Genomic DNA, 22143 nt, shown 5'->3' on the forward strand with positions numbered 1-22143 from the left:
TCTTTTAGGATTTCCCAGTGTGATCGCTGCATAGATGCACACACATCCCCATCACAGCTCCCTCACATAATGAACAGGAAGTCCATTCACAGCATAAATGTGCAGGCAGGCTACAGGTAGACTGACTACTGTTTCTAAATGTTAAAGACTGCATCATAGTTCAACATCTGTCATTCTCTACACTGTCCAGATCATATGTGATGCTGCATACATCATTTCCAATGTGGACTGGGTCAAGACTGGGACAAGTGGTCTGGGTCTGTTCATGACTCCAGGATTTATGGAGAGTCCAACCTGAGCAACAGACTGCAGAGTGGTCAGCAGCCTAAAGATTTTCACAATAGACTTAACTTGTCTCCCTCCTTTAATATACTCTAATGTATCCACTATACATTACAGGGGAGTTTGATGGCCTTCTGCTGGGTGACAGGGGTTACCATGCCAACCCCGGCTGATGACCTCATACCCTGACCCTGAACCAGGCCCCCAACAGAACTTCAACCGGGCTCACTGCATGACCAGGGCCCGGGTGGAGATGACCATAGGCCTGCTGAAAGCCCGTTTCCAGTGTCTACATCACCTCAGGGTGACCCCTGAGTGGGCCTGTGATATCACTGTGGCATGTGTTGTTCTTCATAATATTACCACTATTAGAGGAGAGCAACACCCTGCCCTACAAACTGAAGACCCAGATGATGACCCCATCCACCTGCAGCTATCCAGGACAGCAGAGCAGTTAGAGACACCATATGCAATAATCACTTTAGAGTTTAAGTCACCATCATCACCACCACAGCAAATAAAGACATGATACACATTTCATTTGGTCTTCTTTATTTCCTACAAATAAAAGATAGTTCAGTTCATGTTCCAGTAGTTAACATAATTCACCTGTGACCATCACCCACCTCTAACTTGTGCTCCAGTATTTCAATTTCCAGATCTGCCCTCCTAATCTGTTTTTGGATTTTTCTCAGCAAATGCAGTTTGTAACTCTGTTTTACTGATAACTGGGAATACATAGAGGATATTAAATTATACAGTTGCACATGAATTCCATGGAATGAACCTCTGGTGTTTCCTGAACATCCATCTAACTGTGTCAGTCTGTGCAGTGGACGTTGAGGAACCATCCTGCTGCTGTCCAGACATGCTCTGTTAAAAGGATGAGAATGTGCAATACTTCAGTGTAGGCTAAATGTCACACTCTATATTCCACCCAGAATGTAAATGGGAAGAGAACTATCAGCAACATACCTCTGTATGCCTTTCTGGATCCCCCTCTGTAAAGGCAGCAGACACAGTTTCATTTTCTTCATCCTAGATCAGTGACATGTTTCAGTACACTTAAACTACCATTTGGATAAATCTTTGGAGTATTGCCTACTTACAGTTACAAGGTCTGTTGTGGTGTGAAGGGGCCAAAAGACAAAAAAAGACACAAAAGAGAACTAAATAATCAAATATATATATGCATCCATGACCTTTTATACCACCCGTTTTACAGGCATCTGCTTTCTTTCTGTTGGCTGAGCAGAAGTCTAAGTTAGTTCAAATAGGGTTAATTATTTAACAGAACATGATATGGATGCAGACATTTATGTCACGAGCTAGGCTGGACGGACCAACACAGAGAGCACCACTACCAGAACCGGAATGATTGCAAGGATTTATTGTGGGAGGATGAATGCGAAGTGAGAGCAGGAACCAGAGTGCAGGGACGGGGAAGGCGGGAGCGGAGGAATGTGGCCGGGTGGGTCCGGAGCCGGGGATCGGCGGTGGTCTGTGGTCCGGGCGGGAGCCGGAGCATTTGGATGATGGAGTGGATCCCTGGCGGCCGGACTTCAGGGCTAGAAGTCAGCGAAGGAGGCAGAAGGTGGTTCTCTGATGATCCGGGGGGAAACTGAAGAGTTATCCGTGTCAGGCGGGGACGGTGCTTTGGTCGGTTGAAGTTCTGAGAAGGGGCTCCGGGAGGCTGGGTGCTGATGGTGTCTGGCCGGAATGTTCGGGAGGAGAGCCGGAGAGCAGGGGGTAAGCGGTGTCTGCTGCGGCTTCAGCAGCCGGGAGGAAAAAGGGGTTTCAGGAGGGGGTCCAGGCAGAGTGGGGAATCCGAAGGGGCAGGAGACGGGCGCCGAATGGGTCGGGGGGTTCGGGAAAGGGTTCCAGGCAGGAAGGCTCCCGGGCAGCGGGTTCTGAAAGAGGGCAGGAGAATGAACGTTAGAAAACGTCAAAGAAACACAATCGACTTCAGGAGGCTAGAAGGTGAACTGACTGAGCAGTATATTTCAACAATCTGGCAGGGTGTGGAGTGCTGAACCGGTATTTATTGCAAGGTGAGTGATCAGGGTGATTTCTTCCAGCTGCCCGGGGCTCGAGGAGGAGACTGATTACCTGAGTAGAGACAGCTGTGAAGCCGAGCTCTACTCGGGTGTTGTCCTGCAAGGGAAAGCAAGGGAAGAGGGATGGATGGGAGACCACAGAGCAGACAGAGAGAGAAAACAGGATAGAGGGTAAGGGAGGGGGTTAGTTTGGGATGCCAGGTGGGAAGGGATAAGGAGAGGGCCCTGACAATTTAGGCTATGTGTGGATAAAACAACTGCACAGTCAAACAGCCACTTAATATTTAGGCTACTTCACAATGTAAAACATGATCAACATGAAGTACCTCCATGAAAGAATGCCGAGGTCTTACCTGTCTTAACAATGTTTTTATATTTCATCTTAAGCTGCTGCCACGTACCATTCTCCTCCGCGGGACTTCACCTAAATGAAATAATTTAATATTCTACCATTCAGACAGTTTTCCCTGTAATATTATTAAGATTACAAAGGATTATATTTAAACTTACGCATTGACCCAGGCAGCAATGTTCTCCACGCCGTCTCCCTGTCTTTTGCAACTGCAGCAGTGTTGCACTTCTTTCTTAAAACATGTTCAAACTCGCCATATGAGCGCGTTAAAAAATTTCCAGTTCAAAAATGCAGCCTTTCGCTTCCCAGTTGCCATGGTGACTCGTCGAATCAGGGCTCCATTGATGCTGTCTTTTCAGAGTTGCGGTGCACGCGCTTAACTCCGAGTGAAACTACTCCGAGTTGATTAAACCAACTCAAATCAGCCGTTGTGAAACCAAACACTCAGAGTTTTCTAACTCGGAGTAGATCAACTCAGAGTTGAGGATTAAACTCAGAGTTTCTTGAACCTGCTTCGTGAAACAGGCCCCTGGTAAACCCAAACGTGTAGTGCGGGTGAACTGGGAACGTCTGGCGGAGGACCCTGTCCCTCGGGGTTTTAACTCCCACCTCTGGAAGAGTTTCTCCTGCATCCCGGGGGACTTTGGGGACATGGACTCTGAGTGGTCCACGTTCAAAGCCTCCATTGCAGAAGCAGCTGCTTGGAGCCGTGGTCCTAAGGTCACTGGTTCCTGTCGCAGCGGCAATCCAAAGACCTGCCGGTGGACACCAGTGGTGAGGGAGGCCGTCAGGCTGAAAAAGGAGGCTTTTCGCAGCTGACAGGTACCGGCTGGCCAAAAGGGTGGCAGCTGTGGCAGTTGTGGAGGAGTTCGGGGAGGCCATGGAGAAGGACTTTCGGTCGGCCTCGGGGAAGTTCTGGCAAACCATTCGATGCCTCAGAAAGGGGAGGCAGGTCTTCGCTCAGGCTGTGTACAGTCGGGGTGGAGAACTGTTGACCCGCACTGGGGATATCATCGAGTGGTGGAAAGAGCACTTTGAGGAACTCCTGAACCCGGTAAACACATCCTCTATGGAGGAGACAGAGCCTGAAGACTCAGGGGGATCTTCGTCCATATCCGTGGCAGAGGTCGCCGAGGTAGTTAAGAAGCTCCTCGGTGGCAAGGCGCCAGGTGTGGACGAGATTCGCCCTGAGATGCTGAAGGCTCTGGACATTATTGGACTGACACGTCTATACAATGTTGCGTGGGCATCGGGTACAGTACCTGTGGAGTGGCAGACCGGGGCGGTGGTCCCTATTTTCAAAAAGGGGGACCGGAGAGTGTGTGCCAACTACCGGGGTGTCACACTTCTCAGCCTCCCAGGAAAGTTTACTCTAGGGTGCTGGAAGGGAGGCTCCGACCGATAGTCAAACCTCAGATTCAGGAGGAGCAATGCGGATTCCGTCCCGGTCGTGGAACAGCAGACCAGCTCTTTACCCTTGCGGAGCTGCAGAGGGGGTCATGGGAGTTTGACCTGCCAATCTAGATGTGTTTTGTGGATCTGGAGAAGGCCTATGACCATGTCCCCCGAGGGGCTCTGTGGGAGGCACCGCGGGAGTATGGGGTACCGGGCTCGTTGCTACTAGCCGTTCGGTCCCTGTACCACCAAAGTGAGAGCTGTTTCCGCATACTCGGCACCAAGTCAGACACGTTTCCAGTGGGTGTTGGACTCTGCCAGGGCTGCCCCTTGTCTCCAATCCTGTTTATGGTCTTCATGGACAGGATTTCAAGGCACAGTCGTGGTCGGGAGGGTTTTCGGTTTGGGGGCCTCAGGATCCCATCTCTGCTTTTTGCAGATGATGTGGTTTTGTTGGTGTCCTCAGACCATGACCTCCAGCACGCACTGGAGCGGTTTGCAGCCAAGTATGAAGCTGCAGGGATGCGGATCAGTACCTCCAAGTCCGAGGCCATGGTTCTCTGCCAGAAACTGGTGGATTGCTCCTTCTGGGTTGGGGGGAAGTTTCTTCCCCAAGCGAAAGAGTTCAAGTATCTCGGTATCTTGTTCATGAGTGATGGGAAAATGGAGCGAGAAATGGACAGGCGGATTGGTGCGGCGTCAGCCGTAATGCAGGCGTTGTACCGAACCGTCGTGGTGAAGAGGGAGCTGAGCCGTAAAGCGAAGCTCTCGATTTACCAGTCCATCTACGTTCCAACCCTCAACTATGGTCATGAGCTTTGGGTAGTGACCGAAAGAACAAGATCACGGATACAAGCGGCCGAAGTGAGCTTCCTCCATAGGGTGGCTGGACTTAGCCTTAGAGATAGGGTGAGGAGCTCAGACATCCGGAGGGAGCTCGGAGTAGAGCCGCTGCTCCTTCGCATCGAAAGGAGCCAGTTGAGGTGGTTTGGCCATCTGATTCGGATGCCTCCAGGGAGACTTACTTTGGAGGTTTTCTAAGCACATCCGTCTGGGAGGAGACCCCGGGGTAGACCCAGAACTTGCTGGAGGGATTATATCTCGTTTGGCCTGGGAACGTCTCGGGATCCCCCAGGAAGAGCTGGAAAGCGTCGCTGGGCGGAGGGACATCTGGAATGACCTGCTTCGCCTGCTGCCTCCGTGACCCGGCCCCGGATAAGTGGAAGAAAATGGATGGATGGATGGGACGAGTCGTCAGGGCCAAGATGCAGTGGTGAACCAGCTGTATTCACACATTAAAGCATTCGAAACAAAGCTGCAGCTTTTCCAAAGGCGCTTGTAACAAACACAGCCTAATACCGCACATTTTTCAGCACTGTGGGAAAAAATATACAGTTTTTCTCAGGACAGTATCAGTGCGCAAACAAGGAGGTATGCAGCAGACATCGCATTTCTGGGTGGGACGTTTCAACTGCACTTTTCAGATTTTGCAGGTATTGAAAAGGAGATCAGACTTTTCTCCTCTCCATTCTCCACTGACCCCAATGATGCGCCAGATCACCTGCAGCTGGAGCTTATTGAGCTGCAGTGTGACAGCGAGTTTCGCAGTCATCATCAACAGCTCTCGCTTGTCACCTTTTACTGTCAACTTGAAAAAGGACAGTTTCAAGGTATTCACACGTTTGCGAAGAAAATGCTGAGCTTATTTGGCTCAACATATCAGTGCGAGAAAACATTCTCTGTGATAAACTTTAATAAGAACCGTGTTAGGAGAAGATTAACTGACTCTCCCTTGTGTGACATTTTACATATCAAAACCACAGCCTTTGAACCAGACCTGGCCCATGTGATGCAGTCGAGAGCTCAGTAACACCCTTCACATTGAAGCAGTGATTTGGTTCTAAATCTCTCCTCTCCTATCCTAGGTCGATCCCAGATGAGTAAAGCCCTCCATCTCACTCTTTCTTTTGATTGTGTAAATGTGCCACTTCAGAGATTAGTAGTCTGGATGGTGTTCTATGGAGCTGCCATGTTTACTGTGTGTGGGGATTATGTAAAGTTGTTCCTCTGTTCTCCTTCTGCTCCTTTTCTCTTTGCTAGTGATGTAATTCTGTGCCGAGATAGGCTCCAGCCCCCCCGCGACCCTAGTGCGGAAATGCACATATCAACACAACCCATACATCATTCCACTCAAATTATGAGGGCTTTCTAAGTATTGTTGACTTATTAGCACAAGACTGTTCAAAAGCTTTGCAGGTTTCAGTCTGCATGTGGGATTTGTTCACACTAATTAATTATTAATGCAGTCACCCTTACACAGATACTTGTTGGAAAGGCAAAAAGTAACTAAGAGAGTTCCATAAAGGTCTCAAATCGAGCATGATCAGCTGAGTTTGGATTTTTTTTCATTCCTGTCAGAGCTCAACCTTTGCCCTGGAGTTCCTCCAGCTGCTGTTTGTACAGATTTAGCTTGACCTATGACGTTTCAATCATCGGGTGTTGACAAGCGAGCATTTTGTCAAGTTTATCTAAGGAGCGTTTTCACCCACAAAAAAAAAAAACGCTGTGTCGCCCCACACCTCCATCTCTACTTCCATCCGCCTCCCAATTGTTGGTACCCATACGGGATCCGAGTGTTACTGCATCCGTGCCGCCGCAGAAACACGCTCATCAACAGCCTCCAAACACACAAACATGGCTTTCTGTTAAATGGAGCAATTCACATGAATATCTGAGGATTGGTGAGGGGAAAACACACATAGACACACACTGAGATGCACACTCTGCATGAATATGGAGCTAAAAGGCAGGACGATAAGCACACTCGTACACTGGAAGCACTTAGTCGAACACAGACACACATTCACAGCTTTCGAGGGCACGACAGCTTTTATTCCTGACTGCAGCTCCATATCTCACGGAAATGTGATTTCACACTGAACTTTTCAACCCGTTCTTTCAGGAGAAGAAGAAAGACGAAGGGGAGAGTACGAGTGGGAAAAAAAAACTCTCAACACATCAGTATTTTTGGCAACTGGTGAGTGAGGCGATGCTTCAATGTGGAAACTCCCCCCGACAACACTCTGTCTCCCCACCAACAACAGCCTGAACTGTTTTTAAGGCTCCACGCAGGTGCCAAACCGGGAGCTTTTACAAGATAAAGTAAATACGTGTTGTATCCTAAAACTGCTTCCTGTCACCGCTGCTTTGGAGGAACAATTGAAGGGTTTTGTTCTCAAATGCGGCACTATTTTGCAGCTTTATTAGCCAATACTGCTTTTTTAAAGACCCACACAGCTTCTAAAATTTTGACATGCAGTCATTGAAAAAAATAATAACAACTTCATAACCTGTAATTTTTCAAAAATTTCCAAGAACTCTCCTCTTAATTTGCTTAAACATAAGATAAAATAGCTTTAATCCAGCAACGTTTGCTTAAATTTAGATATTTGTGACACCTGGTGGTTTAATTTACACATATTTCCCCCGTTGACTCCAATACATTCCACTCGACTAATATTAGAAATATATTTCTGTGGGTTTTGTTTTCAGTGACTATGGGGTAGAAGTGGAGTAATAACATTGCATACAACCTTTCATGCACTAACACACTTCAACATCTCCCACATTGTGACGATAAAACATGGGAAAAAAAGATTAAGATGCAGTGACATTTTGGGTTTGAAAGGAGAGTTATCTTTTAAAAAGTGCCAAAATGCCACCATTTATGAGCCAGAAACCAGAAAAAAAAACTCTAATTGTTGGATTCTCAGCATTCCAACAGCCCTTAAACTACTCATTTGCAACACATGACTCAAAATCATGTGATTTCCTAAAAAATCACAGTATTCTATGTGCTTTAATTTGAAATACGCCAAAAATATATCTATTATGCCCTCGTCAGCACAACCAAGAAGTCATGACTGCTTCAGCTGTGACCAACAGTCGTGACAATAAATCGTAGAGTCTTGAGTTGAACTGCCAAGTTGTGTTCATACAGAGCAGAAAGGAAACAAGCATGGAAGCAAATTTTAAATGTTTGATCAGTAAATCTCTTAGTCAAACAGAGAACATCTATAATAAATGTAGCTTTAAATAACAATAAAAGTATTTGGGAAGTAAAATGCCAAGGAGCAAAAAACACCCCAAAACCTGGATTTCAGGGGGTTAGAAATTCCACAGCAGGAAGGCTTTGGAGTTAAGAGGGTTAAATTTATTCAGCCAGCTGGATCTAGAACATTTATAAACTCATTGGTTTGACATTTTCTCACTTCCTTTGAGACACAATGCAATATTTCTGATAAAACAACCTTGAACCAAATGTGAAACTTAAAACTGTTCCACATCTCCAATTGTCTCTTTGTTTAAAGAACACTTAGCAGAGAAAGTTTTATTGTCAGACAAACTTAACTCCAATTCAAGTCCTCATTCTGATAGTTAATGTAAGTTGAGAACAAAGTTTTGATCTGTGGAAGCTTTGATTATGCATCTCTTATCGTACAATGAAATCTGACTTATCTGTAAATAAATGAGAGAAAATTTGTTAACAAAAATTTAGGGCATTGTTTTGTAATTAACAAAATCATTTTCAGTATTTTCTTTTTTTTCTGTCTCCTAACATTGCACCATCTGGCCCCAGCCAAACTTTCTGGTTGACAGTGTGGGTGCAATTGGGAAAGAAATAGTGTATTTTTATTTTTTTTCTTAAATGGGATAAATTTATGTTATTGATGCCACATTTGAGGGATTTTTTTTCTCCTGCAGGAGGGTTTTGTTCTTCCTCCGCTGAGAGAAAAAGAAACAACAGCTGGAAGAGAGCAGAGAGGCAACGCACACACACACACACACACACACACACACGCAGTGTCGCACATGCAAACAGACACACACTTGCACGCTGTTGTATATTCACATTAACTATCTTCTTCATATTTACACATTTCCCTCTTTTCACACACACACACACACACACACACACTCAGTCACACTTTAAATTCTTTTCACACACATATTCACACATTTGTCATTTTCACATTCTTTTTCTTTTTTGCCCACACACACACACACACACACACACACACACACACACACACACACACACACACACACACATTAACGCTTCTATTTTTCGCGATCTCACAACACGAACACACACTCTGTCTTCTCCTCTCACTTTCTTTCTCTGTTCTGCCTCTCTTTCTCTGACAAACACACAAATACACACACACACACACACACACACACACACACACACACACACACACACACACACACACACACACACACACACACACACACACACACTCATTCGCAGGCTCTCGTCAGATACCGGGATGTCCCAGGGGGAGGAGGGTTGTGGTTGTGTTGAAGATGTAAATGTCTCTCTTCTCCCCACTTTTTTACATACAAGTTGCCTGTGTGTGTCTGCAGTGTGGCAAGTTGTGTTTAGAATTTCTGTGCAGCGACTACATTGTGTAGTTAAAGGCAAAGCTTATGAGGGGAAATCATTAACAAATTCTGAGATTCTATACCTCTGGGCCATAGGTGTGTAAAAAGGCTCCCACTGCTCAAAACAACTGCACTGTTTGAGGTCATGTTGTGTCTTTTTGTGGTTAATTTCTGTCTCTTTGCTGTACTTTTGTGTGGTTTTTTGTGGTCATTTTATGTCTCTGTGGTCAATTTGTGTCTCTTTTCTGTCATTTTTTGTCTCTTTGTGCTAAATGTGTGTCTCTTCACTGTAGTTTTGTGACTCTTTGTGATCATTTGTTTCCCTTTTAAGTCATTATGTCTCTGTTTTCAATTTGTGTTTCTTTGTGGTCGTTTAGTGTCCATGGTCATTTTGTTTCTCTTTGACGTCATTTTATGTCTCTTTGCTGTCATTTTGTTTTTCTTTGAAGTCGTTTTGTGTCTCTGGTCAATTTGTGTCTCTGTGCTAATTTTGTGTCTCTTCACTGTCGGTTTGTGTCTCTTTGTGGTCATTTTGTTTCTCTTTGAACTCATTTTGTGTCTGTTTTCAATTTGTGTATCTTTGTGGACATTTTGTGTCTCTGGTCATTTTGTTTCTCTTTACAGTCATTTTTTGTCTCTTTGCTGTTGTTTTATTTCTCTTTGAAGTCATTTTGTGTCTGTGGTCAATTTGTGTCTCTTTGTGTGCATTTTGTTTCTCTTTGAAGTCATTTTGTGTCTCTTTGTGGTCATTTTGTGGATATTTTGTTTCTCTTTGAAATCATTCTGTGAGGCAGCATTTTGTGTCTCTTTGTGGTCATTTTGTGTCTTTTTTCTGTCATTTTTTTTGTCTCTGTGCTAATTTTGTGTCTCTTCACTGTTGTTTTGTGTTTCTTTGTGGTCATTCGGTGTCTCTTTGCTGTCATTTTGTGTCTCTCGTGGTCATTTTGCGCATATTTCCAGTCAATTGACATCTCTTTGCAGTCAATGTGCTTTGTGCTTCTTTGTGGCTTTTACAGTCGCTTTGCACTCCTTTATGGTCATTTTGAGTGTTTTTGCAATCATTTGCATCTGTTTGCAGTTTTGTTTTGCAGTAGTTTACTTCTCTGTGGCCTGTTTCTGATGCCAAAAATCAAATATGCATGTTTCTCAATAGGTCAAATGAAACAATAGTACTTTGATCTGAAGCATTTATTTTTGGATTATTTCAGGTTAAAATCAGAAATTTACAAACTCAAATTGTTGATCATAGACATGAAATTATCCAGTTTGATAAGTATGTCTGGTTAGTGATTAAACTACAGTGTAAGTTGTTGAAACATGTCAGTGAATAGGTGTTAATATTTCATTAGTATTTATATATTGTAGATGGAGCTGTCTGGCTTCATAAGTACTGTTACTATTACTGTTTTCAGTGTATTCTGCTGACAGTATTTTTATTTAGGTGAGATTCTGAGTGCAGGACTTGTCCTTGTATGTAAGATCTGAGCTCTTCTTCCTACACTGCTCATACGTGATCTAATTTCAATACCTTCATGCTCTGGTTGGCTCGGACAATCAGAACTGCAGCTGTGTGTTAATTAGAGAAGGAGCTATAGAGTGAGTAAGCTTTGACTGTGTGTGTTACACATAAAAATGCCTGCATGCGTGTGTGTGTGCAAATTATAGCTGAGGTGGAACTGGACGCCCTGCCAGAACAGACACATGCATTTGTACTTGTGGACACATTTGAAGTCCAAACTATCAGACAGCCCTTTGAAGTCACGGTGACCAGCCTCACCATGGCCTCGGTCTGACTGCTTGGAAATATAATTTGTCCACACAAACACAGACACACAGACCTGTTGAAGCTCTCATTAGATTCTCGTCACAGACGGAAACATCAAACAAACTTATGTTCCCTCTCGATCAAGGTCGTCCAGCGGCTCTTCACAGGAGGAAGAGCTAACAAGCTCCCGGATCAACAGCCGGCCTTCATTCTCTCCAGCTGGACCCCTGCGAGTTCCCTCCATGTGACCTCTGACCTCACCATGTGAGTTTTATATTTATGCTTGGTAATCTCATTGCTATACACAAGAATTTATTTCAAAAGTCACATTTAAAGATCCACTGCAGGAATCTTCATAGGAACCTTTTGAGAGACTCAACTTCATGACTTGTATTCTCAAAGGATAAAACCAGGATCCAAACTCTGAATCCCAGAGCCCACCAGTCGGTTTGAAAGGTATGCTGTCTGTTGAAAAAATTACTCAAATTACACCATTTTTCAGACAGAAACTAAAAATAGAACTACCGTATTTTCACGACCAAAAGGCGCACTGTACCAAAAGGCGCAGTCTCAGTTATGTGTGCCATTACTGTATTTAAAACACACATAAGGCGCACCTGATTATATGGCGAGGGTTTTATATACAATCCACGCCCACACTTCCCCCTTTAACGTTCTCATGGTGTCCTCTACTACGTCGGCCTTACAACAACAACACACACACAAGCATACAAGTGTGCGTATTTAAAAATAGAGCCGGAGCAAAACTGAGTTTGGTTGTGCTTTATTTAAGTATTGATTACAAAGTACTAACATTTTTTTAATCATCAATAGGCGTGGGCATGGTAAAACACAGATAAAACAAGCACACAAGTGTGCGTATTTAAAAATAGAGCGGGAGCAAAACTGAGTTTGGTATTCACATTTTTTTTTTTACCGGTAATCGTCATCAATCAAACCCATGGAAGTCCTCATCCTCTGTTTCTGAATTGAACAGCTGCGCTAAACCTCCATCAAACATGCCAGGTTCACTTTCTTCACTGTCAGAGTCACTTTCCGTGCCGTGCGGCGCCTCGGAAATGATGCCGGCTTTTGCGAAAGCTCGAACAACAGTGCCAGCAGACACGTTAGCCCAAGCATTTACAATCCATTCGCAAATTGTGGCGTAACTCGCCCGGCGCTGCCTTCCACTCTTAGTGAAACTGTGGTCTCCATCGGTCATCCATCGCTCCCACGCCGCTCGCAGCCTTACTTTGAACGGCCGGTTCACACCGATGTCCAGCGGTTGGAGTTCCTTTGTCAGGCCTCCCGGAATGACAGCAAGCTCAGAGTTCATTTGCTTCACTTGTTTTTTCACATCGGCTGTGAGATGGGCACGCATAGAGTCACAGATCAACAGCGATGGTGATGCGTGGAAAAAACCACCTGGTCTACGTCCGCCTTACAACAACAACAACACACACAGGACGCACTGCACCATAGGGCGCGCCGCACAATTTGAAGAAAATCTAAGACTTTTATGTGCGCCTTATAGTCGTGAAAATACGGTAATAGTGGGATTCATGGTCCTGAAACTAATTGTGTATTTCATTCATTTCACTTTCCTCTCATCAAAGTCACTTTATACTTCATCTCTCATTAAAAAAACACCCAAAACAAACCGTTTGTACTAACTAGATTGTGCACAAAAATTTAAAATTCTGCACTCTTAGGTGCAAAAAATGATTCAGCTGAGCTGCAGGCAGTGTTTACATAGAGAGGAGAATAAAGTCAATAATCACACAAATTCAATTTTATTTTCTTTAAAGGTGCTTTAACTGTTGCACTGCACAGAAACATTTTAAAATTTTCATTACTTCTAGCTGTGGTTGTGCTGTTTCTATCAAGGAGCAGGATATTACATTACAGGAAAAAATTATCTCACCTCACAGAGAGGAACTGCAATGGCATATGACAAATTCACTAAACACATTAAAGACGATGGCTGAACTGTGAATTCAATTGCTTTTTCATAGAATTTGACGTTTTTCCGGAAGTCAGAGAACAATTAAACAATACAGAGAAAAGGAATTGCTTTTGCATGCTCTATGCTGTAAAATATCCGCCGTGTCCCAAACCAGCTTGCATTTTCACAAGTTTGTGGCAAAAATGTTGGAACACCATAGAAATTTTCGTAAGAGTTTTTATTGGTTACTTGCAGCTTTTATCATCTTATTGTGGATATTTACATCAGCATAACAGAGTTACATTGCCTCTGTGATGAATTATGGATTGTATACAACAAACATGTCCAAGATTAATACAATACATGAACCAACCTTTTGGGTTTGTTTTAGTGGAAATATGCAAAATGGTTTCAAATTTAGGTTCATGAACCAGAAGGGACCTGGTTCTGTGGTTGAGGGAGTAATTCCTTCTGTCGTACCGTATTTTCCGCACCAGAAGGCGCATCCAATTGTAAGGCACCCCATATTATTGGGCGCATGCTAAAACAAGGAAATGGAAGCAAAACAGTGAGTTTGGTTGAACTTTAATTACCTCCGCCAGGAGGTTATGGAATCACCGGAGTTTGTTTGTCTGTCTGTTTGTTTGTTTGTCTGTTAACAGCATAACTCAAAAAGTCATGGACGGATTTTCACCAAATTTTTACAGGATGTCCAGAAGAGCAAAAGTAACAATCGATTAGATTTTGGAGGTGATCCGGATCACCGTCTGGATCCAGGATTGTTTTGAAGGAGTCTGTACAATTGAGAGATGGCCGCCAGGCCTGGCGGCCATCTCTCAATTGTCCTCCAAGTGCTTCTCTAGTTTACTATGTATTTAAAAATACACTCACGTTATTTTTTGATCAATCTTTTGTCACACATCCATAAAAGTCCTTATCTTCTGTATCTGAATTTAACAGCTGGGCAATTTTGACATCAAACATGCGGGGTTCACTCTCGTCATTGTCGGACTCAGTCTTGTTGCCGACAATGATGCCGAAGGAACCATAACTGATTGAATGAGCCATTCGCAGTTTCACTGTACCGGCCGTGTGTACTTAGACTTGCATGGCTTAATCTTTGAGACAAGCATATGCTACTGGCAGGATCAACCAGGTAATCCCAGACAGGACGAGCATGCGGCGCACGCCCGAGCGTAGAGCTGCGTGGCGGCGCCTGGTCGGGACCGGGGCCGGGAAGCGTGGCTGTGCTGGGGTGAATGGACAGACAGTGTGGCTTGGAGAAATGACCGTGTCGTCCGGAGAGTCGACCGCCGCCTGAGGGGGACAATGCCAGCAATGATGCCGGCTTCCGTCAGTACTGTACGTAGCTTTAGGTAATGTTCTCTAATAGGTTTATCGCTGCCAGCGTGTGTAGTGTACGTATTACGTCCCTATGTCCACGGGAATTGGTCCAACAGTCAGATTTTGGAACTCAGTGCACACATAAGACGCACCAGGTTAAATGGGGCACCATCGATTTTTGAGAAATTTAAAGGCTTTAAAGTGTGCCATATAGTGCGGAAAATACGGTACTTTCTCAAGGTTTGGGGCTGTATGTCACTGACTGGTCAGGTGAGCCAGCCTTGTCTGCAGCATTGTCATGCATGTTGCATTATTTCAAAACTTGACGGTTTTGCACCACTGGAACTCAGGCAGGTGCATGGTGGTGTATTAAGATAAGATAAGATAAGATAAGATGATCCTTTATTACTCCCCTTGTCTGGGGAAATTTCCCATGTTACAGCAGCATTGTATCACACAGTAGAGCAACAATAAGCAACAATAAACAACAATATAATGATAATCATAATAACAATCACAATATTTTCAGGAGTGTAGGATGGAAAAAGTGGCTTATGGAATGATGTGGAGTACAAGAAGACTCAAATAATGCATGAACTGCAGATTATGTGATAAAAGCCAATGTGATAGAGTCCAGTTTTGTTTTTAACATCAGCCAGTGATGCTGATGTTATAAAGTCTTATAGCAGATGGAATGAATGACTTGCGATAGCGCTCTGTCTTGCAGGTTAGGTGTCTCAGTCTACTGCTGAAAAAGCTCTTGTGAGACATCACAGTGTCATGCAGTGGGTGAGAGGGGTTGTCAATGATGGATGTGAACTTTACCAACATCCTCCTCTCACCCACCTCCTCTATGGAGTCCAGGGAACAGTCCAGCACAGAACTGGCCCTCCTGACCAGTCTGTTCAGTCTCTTTCTGTCCCTTTCAGTGCTCCCTGCTCCCCAGCCTTCGCTGCAGCCAGAGATGGCTCTCAGGTCTTTCCAGACCTCCCTTGTGTTATTATTTTTCAGGTGAGATTCCATCTTGGTCCTGTAGCTGGCCTTGTCCGCCTTGATCTTCTTCTTTATCTCCTTCTGCACCCTCCTCAGCTCCTCTTTGTTCCCAGATCCAAAAACCCTCCTCTTCTCCTTCAGCAGGGCCTGCAGTTCTGGGGTCACCCAGGATTTGCTGTTAGAGAAACACCGTACTTTCCTGGTTGGTACGATGTTCTCTGCACAGAAGTTAATGTAGTCCGTGATAGTGTCTTTCAGTGCATCGATGTCCTCCCCATGTGGACCACACAGCACATCCCAGTCTGTGGTCTCAAAACAGTCCTGCAGCGCCTCAGTGGCCTCGTCAGACCACTTCTTCACATACCTTATGGTGGGGGATTGTTTCTTCACCATAGGTATGTAAATGGGCTGCAATCTCACCAGGCTGTGATCTGAGCGGCCCAGCAGGGGGAGGGGGGAGGAGCTGTATGCATCTTTGATGTTTGCATACAGCAGGTCCAGGGTTTTACTGTCTCTGGTCTGGTAAATCACGTACTGAGTGAACATGGGGAGAGTGGCAGAGAGCGATGCATGATTAAAGTCTCCTGAGATGATAATAAGAGACTGAGGGTGAGATGTTTGCAGCTGGGACACTTCACTGTGGATGAGTTCACAGGCTGCAGCCCCATCAGCCGAGGGAGGGATGTACACAGTAACAGCTATTACATGTGAAAACTCCCGGGGCAGATAGAACGGACACAGACTGACCGCCAGTAATTCTACATCCTTAGTGCAGAGCCGCTGTTTTACGCTAATGTGCCCAGCATTACACCATCTCTCATTCACAAACATTGCCAGACCCCTCCCTTCCTCTTACCACTCTCCCTCACGTCCTGGTCCGCTCTGATGAGATGGAATCCATCCAGAGTTAGAAGTGAGTCCGGGGTCAGATCGTTCAGCCATGACTCGGTGAACATCATCAGGCTGCTCCCCCTTATACTCCCACTGCAGCCTGGCCAGCGCCGTCAGCTCTTCCATCTTGTTTGGGAGAGACCTCACATTTCCCATTATCACGGATGGAACAGGCGGCTTGTAGCGTCTCCTCTTCTCCCGATGCTTCACTCCTGCCCGGCATCCTCTCCTCCTCCTGCGGAGCTCCGCTGGGATGTCTGGTCTCTCCCACGCCGGCAGCCTGCCCTAGCTCAGCACCAACAGCTGTTCCCGAGTGTAAACAATGGAGCCGTGGCTGAACGGGTCACCAGATGAGAACTTTAAAAGTTCCGAAATAAGAAGTAAAAAAAGTAGGGGAAGTGCCATTTGTACATCCATTGTTGCACTGTGCAAATTTGGTGCACCCACTTGAAGAACGGAATAAAAAGAGAAGAAAAAACTACGAGAAATATCTAAACCACCTAACGTTAACAGGAGCTGCTGTAACTTGCTGCTGCTAACACGGCACCATTTTGATAATAGATAAATTGCCTTCTAAACCACAAAAAACACCAGCAGACAAAAAAAACCCCTCATGCCTGTCGGACAGGCATGAGGGGAAGGTCAGTATTGGCAGGCAATGGTGTTCTACTAGAATACCTCATCAGGTGAAAGTTTCTCAAAATACTGAAGCAGAGGAGGTTTCCAGTGAGTAAAAAATCTGTCAGAGCACCCTCTAAGAGTGAATTTAATTTTCTCCAACTTAAGGAGATATAAGATATTGTGCAGCCATGCTTTAAAGGAGGGAGGTTGTGAAGATTTCCATAAGAGAAGGATTCTCCTGCGGGCAATCAAAGAGGCAAAGGCAACAACATTTTTCTGAGTGGTCGGTGTGGCAAGATTGTCAGGTGGCTTGCCAAAGATGGCTATATGGGGGCATGGATTAATGTTTAGACCTAAAATGTCGGGGATGGATTTAAAAAAGTATTGCCAGAACTTAGATAATTTAGAACAAGACCAAAACATGTGAGTAAGGTTGCAAAGAGCCTGGGAAGATCTACTATAACATTCATCATTTGTGTTTGGAAATATTCTGGAGAGTTTATGTTTGATATAATGAAGTCTGTGGAGCACTTCACACTGAATGAGAGACAGCCGAGCCTAGCTAGAAGAAGAATCAACAGCTCCAAGAGCTTTTATCCAGAAATCCTCAGACAGGTTGGTTTGCAGTTCAATTTTCCAATCAACCTTGATCTTATCACAGCCTCATTAGAGGACGAGATGCTGTGAGATCGCGAGATTCTGCGAGAGTGACGAAAATTCAACATGGTGGCCCCCAGCTGCTAGGTTAGAAGTAAACAAATCACCGTTCTCTCGACTAATTTATATTTAAAAAACAACCTAAGTAGCCTGCTCAAGATCGCAGAAGTAGTGCTAAAAGTGGAGAACCTCGAGAGATTTATCGATGACTACTTCGTCCTGTGCACGATGGAAGAACCAAACTCCACTCCGGTCATCCAGAACCCAAACCCAAACAAGAGAAAGAAGGCTCCGCGACTGACACACAAGACCTGCAGACCACGGTTATCCAGGTAAGTGTTCTTGAATCTATTAATAAAAAACTCGATATCCTTGGTCTGCTTCGCCAGGAGATTAAGGAACTGAAGGCAACCCTGGAGTTCACTCACCAGCAGATAGAGAACCTGCAGAGAGACAAGTTGGAACTCCGGTCCATGCTGACAGCCGTCACTTTAGATTTGACCACACTTAAAAAAGAAACAAAACCCTGAAGGAGACCGTCCTGGACATTCAGTTGAGGAGTATGCGGGAAAACCTGATCTTCTCTGGCATCGCTGAATCCACACCGGATAACCCAGAGTCCCTGGTTAAAAACTTCATGGTGTCATCGCTTAAAATCCCTGCGGATACGGTCAAAAACATCACTTTCCACCGCGTCCACCGGCTTGGACCCCGAGGAGGAAACCGACCCCATCCTATCATTGCAAAGTTCGAGCACTTCCAACAGAAAGCGCTCGTAAGGAGCAAAGGACGGGAGCTGAAAGGTACGTCTTACGGGATGATGATCAGTTTCCCAGAGAAATAAACGAGAGACGCAAAGTTTTATACCCCATCATGAAAGAACACAGGCAGAAAGGTAAACGGACTGCACTAGTTGTGGACAAACTATACATAGATGGGCAGCTATTTCGGGAATCTTCCATTACCCCTGGCTCTTCTAATAAAAATAATAATAAAGACTTAAACACTTAGTATACCACTTATTGATTTAGTTTAGAAAACGTAATTAAAAAAAATCTAAATCACACAAATGTCAATGTGTCACTCTCCCTACTGGAGAACCCCCTCCTCCTCCTACTTTTCTGTCTCTCCTTCTCTATATGTTTCCCTTTACCCCTCTCCTCCTCTCACACACTCACCCCCTCACTTTCACTTACACCCTATGTACCCCCCATGTTTATTGTGCTTGTATGTTTTATAATGTGTTTGTTGATAATTTTTCAGGCAATGTTGTGCTATTATATAATGTATATATAGATCCTGACTGGCTATGTACATCGCTCTCCAACACCTACAGCCCACAGACAGCAACAAACAGCCCACAAGGACACACACAGACGATATTCTATATTGCTACTTATTCAATGACTGAACTTCTCTCTTTATGTTCAAGTTAAATATTGTAGCCTGGAATGTTCATAGCATACACTCACAAAGAAAAAGCCAAATTAAAAGCAGATATTTTGCTCCTCCAAGAAACGCATGTAGTAGAATCAGAAGAAAAATCTCTATTAGATTCGAATTATAATATCATTTCATCTTGTTATAACAGCAGACAAAGAGGGGTCTCCATTCTAATCCATAAGAGAGTACCATTCACTTTAAATAGCACAGTAACGGAATCAGAGGGCAGATATATTATTATCCAGGCAACAATCTTTAATAAATTATATTCAATTGCAAATCTGTACGCCCCGAATAATGATGATCCTGTCACGGATTTAGCTAGGCAGACCCGAGCAGAGAGCCACACTACCAAGCCCGGTGGGAATGAGAATGATGTTTATTGTCTGCGAAGGTGAATAATGGCTGGGGAGATGAGAGGAGCCGGGGTGCAGGGGGGAGCGACTGATGGAGTGGGTCTTGGGCTGGGAGGTCACGTGCAGCTGGAGAGCTGCTGTGGGTTTCTGGGTTGGCGTGGGGAAGCCAGTCGAGGGTCCAGGACGGGGTTTTGGCTGAACGGGGATTCCAGGAAGGGAATGCACGGTGCCGAATGGTTTCCAGGAAGACAGACGAGGGAACACAGCAGGAGGAATCCCGGACAGCGGAGTCTGGATGTAGCAGAGGACAAAAGGTGCGTTAAGCACGTCAAAACACAAAGAACTAAGGAGCAGCTAGAGTGTGAACTGACTGGTGAAGTCTTATTCAACAATCTGGCAGGGAGTGGAAGGATGAGCCGGTTCTTATTGTTGGTTGTGTAATCAGGTGGATGTCCTTCAGCTGTCCGGGAACCGTGGGGAAGGCTGATTACCTGAGTGTAGGCAGGTGTGAGCCCGCACTCCACTCGGGTGTCGCACTGGGGAAGGAAGCAGAGGCAGGGGAGTGGATGGGAGACAGAGCGAGAGGCAGGGGTAGAGGAGCGGATGGGAGACAGGAGACAGAGGGAGAGACAGGGGTAGAGGAGCGGATGGGAGACAGAGGAGAAAGAGGAACAGAGGGAGAGAGGGGAGCATGATAGGGAGAGGAGCAGGAGAGGGAGAGAGGAGCATGAGAGGGAGAGGAAACAGATGGGAAAAAGGGATATTTGGGATGCCAGGTGGGAAGGACAGGGGTGAGGAGGGAGCCCTGACAGATCCAGCCTTCTTTCATGTGGTTTTCTCCCACTTAGCAGACTTATCTGCTAACTCAACAACCATTATCGGTGGCGACTTCAACATTGTATTAAACCCGTCACTAGATCGATCTAATAGTCCAATACATGCAAAACAACCACAATCAGCTAAAGTCATACAGGATTATATGAAAGATTTTGGACTAGAAGATGTCTGGAGACTCAAAAACCCAACAAAGAGGGACTATACTTTTTTCTCTCAGGTGCACCAAACATTTTCAAGAATTGACTTTTTCCTCTCAAATAACTCTATCGCACACAAAGCTACTATTAAAATTCACCCAATCATTATCAGCGACCATGCACCAATATCTCTCAGCCTGCAAACAGATTCCATCCCTAAACCTCCTCAGACTTGGCGCCTAAACATCTCTCTACTCGAAGACCAGGAATTTGATCGAGTAATAAGAAGTGACTGGACAGACTTTCTAAAAAACAATGACTCTAATGATGTATCTCCATCTTTACTTTGGGAAACTGGAAAAGCCGTAATCAGAGGCAAAATAATATCGTACTCCTCGTACAAGAAAAAAAGGATCAACAACTACAGGAAGAAATTGAGGAAAAAATTAAAGAACTTACAGAAAACTATGCAATAAATCCCAGTGATCAATTATGGTCTGAACTACAAAATGTTAAACTAAAACTTGATAATATCTTATCAAAGAAAACGGAGTTCTTACTACAACAGCTGAGATATAATGATTTTGAACACAACAACAAATCAGGAAAATTTCTTGTGAACCAACTCCAGTGCAATAAAGAAAAATCCTTCATAACAGCAATTCAGGATCCCTCAGGGATATTAAAAATAATGGTTATATAAGTTCGCATATGAATACAGTTGCAATTAAATTATTATTGAAACCAGACAAAGATCCTACACTTCCGTCCAGCTATCGACCTCTGTCACTAATCAACACTGACATCAAAATTATCTCAAAAGCACTCGCCTCTAGGTTGGAGAAAATTATCCCGTCAATAATCCACTATGATCAAACAGGTTTCATAAATGGCAGACACTCCACCAACAATATCAGAAGACTTCTTAATCTAATCTCTTTGACGCAACACCACAACAAAGAAGCTATCGTTATGTCACTGGATGCAGAAAAAGCCTTTGACAAAGTCAATTGGTCTTTTCTCTTCGCTGTGCTCCACAAATTTGGCTTCAGAGAGTCGTTTATCCAGTGGATATCAGCTCTGTACAACTCACCCAAGGCTACAGTCACCACTAATGGAATCACTTCACAAAGTTTCAGTTTGCAAAGGGGAACGAGACAAGGATGCCCACACTCTCCTTTATTGTTTGCGATCTTTATCGAACCATTAGCAACAGCTGTACGTCAGAGCACTGATATCAAAGGTATCTGCGCTTTGGAGACTGAACACAAAATTAACCTATACGCAGATGACATTTTACTTTACCTACAAGAATCAAAAACCTCAGTGAAAGAAGTATTTAACCTCATTACAACCTTCTCATGTCTTTCAGACTACTCCATCAACTGGTCAAAATCAATCATATTACCTTTAACTGAAAACTCATGGAATCCCACAGTCCTAAACTCGCATTATTCTATTCCTACTGGCAACATCAGATATCTGGGCATAAATATTTCCTCCAAACTCTCAGAGCTAGTTCACCTGAACTACACCCCACTTTTGGACAAAGTCTGTGAAGATCTAAGGCGATGGAATAACCTCCCCATCTCCCTTTTGGGACGAATAGCTACAGTCAAA

At 44.5% G+C, this 22143-nt stretch overlaps 1 long non-coding RNA gene across 1 annotated transcript; it reads right to left on the bottom strand.

The window, feature by feature from the left end:
* Positions 1-817: 817 nt before the first annotated feature.
* LOC127536002 (uncharacterized) lies at positions 818-2731 on the bottom strand. The gene is made up of 2 exons (XR_007944986.1): positions 2273-2731; positions 818-2192 (listed from the first exon to the last, which is right to left on the bottom strand). It is a non-coding gene; the product is annotated as an uncharacterized LOC127536002 (long non-coding RNA).
* Positions 2732-22143: the final 19412 nt, after the last annotated feature.

Source organism: Acanthochromis polyacanthus, chromosome 11, assembly GCF_021347895.1.
Source record: "Acanthochromis polyacanthus isolate Apoly-LR-REF ecotype Palm Island chromosome 11, KAUST_Apoly_ChrSc, whole genome shotgun sequence".
Lineage (NCBI taxonomy): Eukaryota > Metazoa > Chordata > Actinopteri > Pomacentridae > Acanthochromis > Acanthochromis polyacanthus.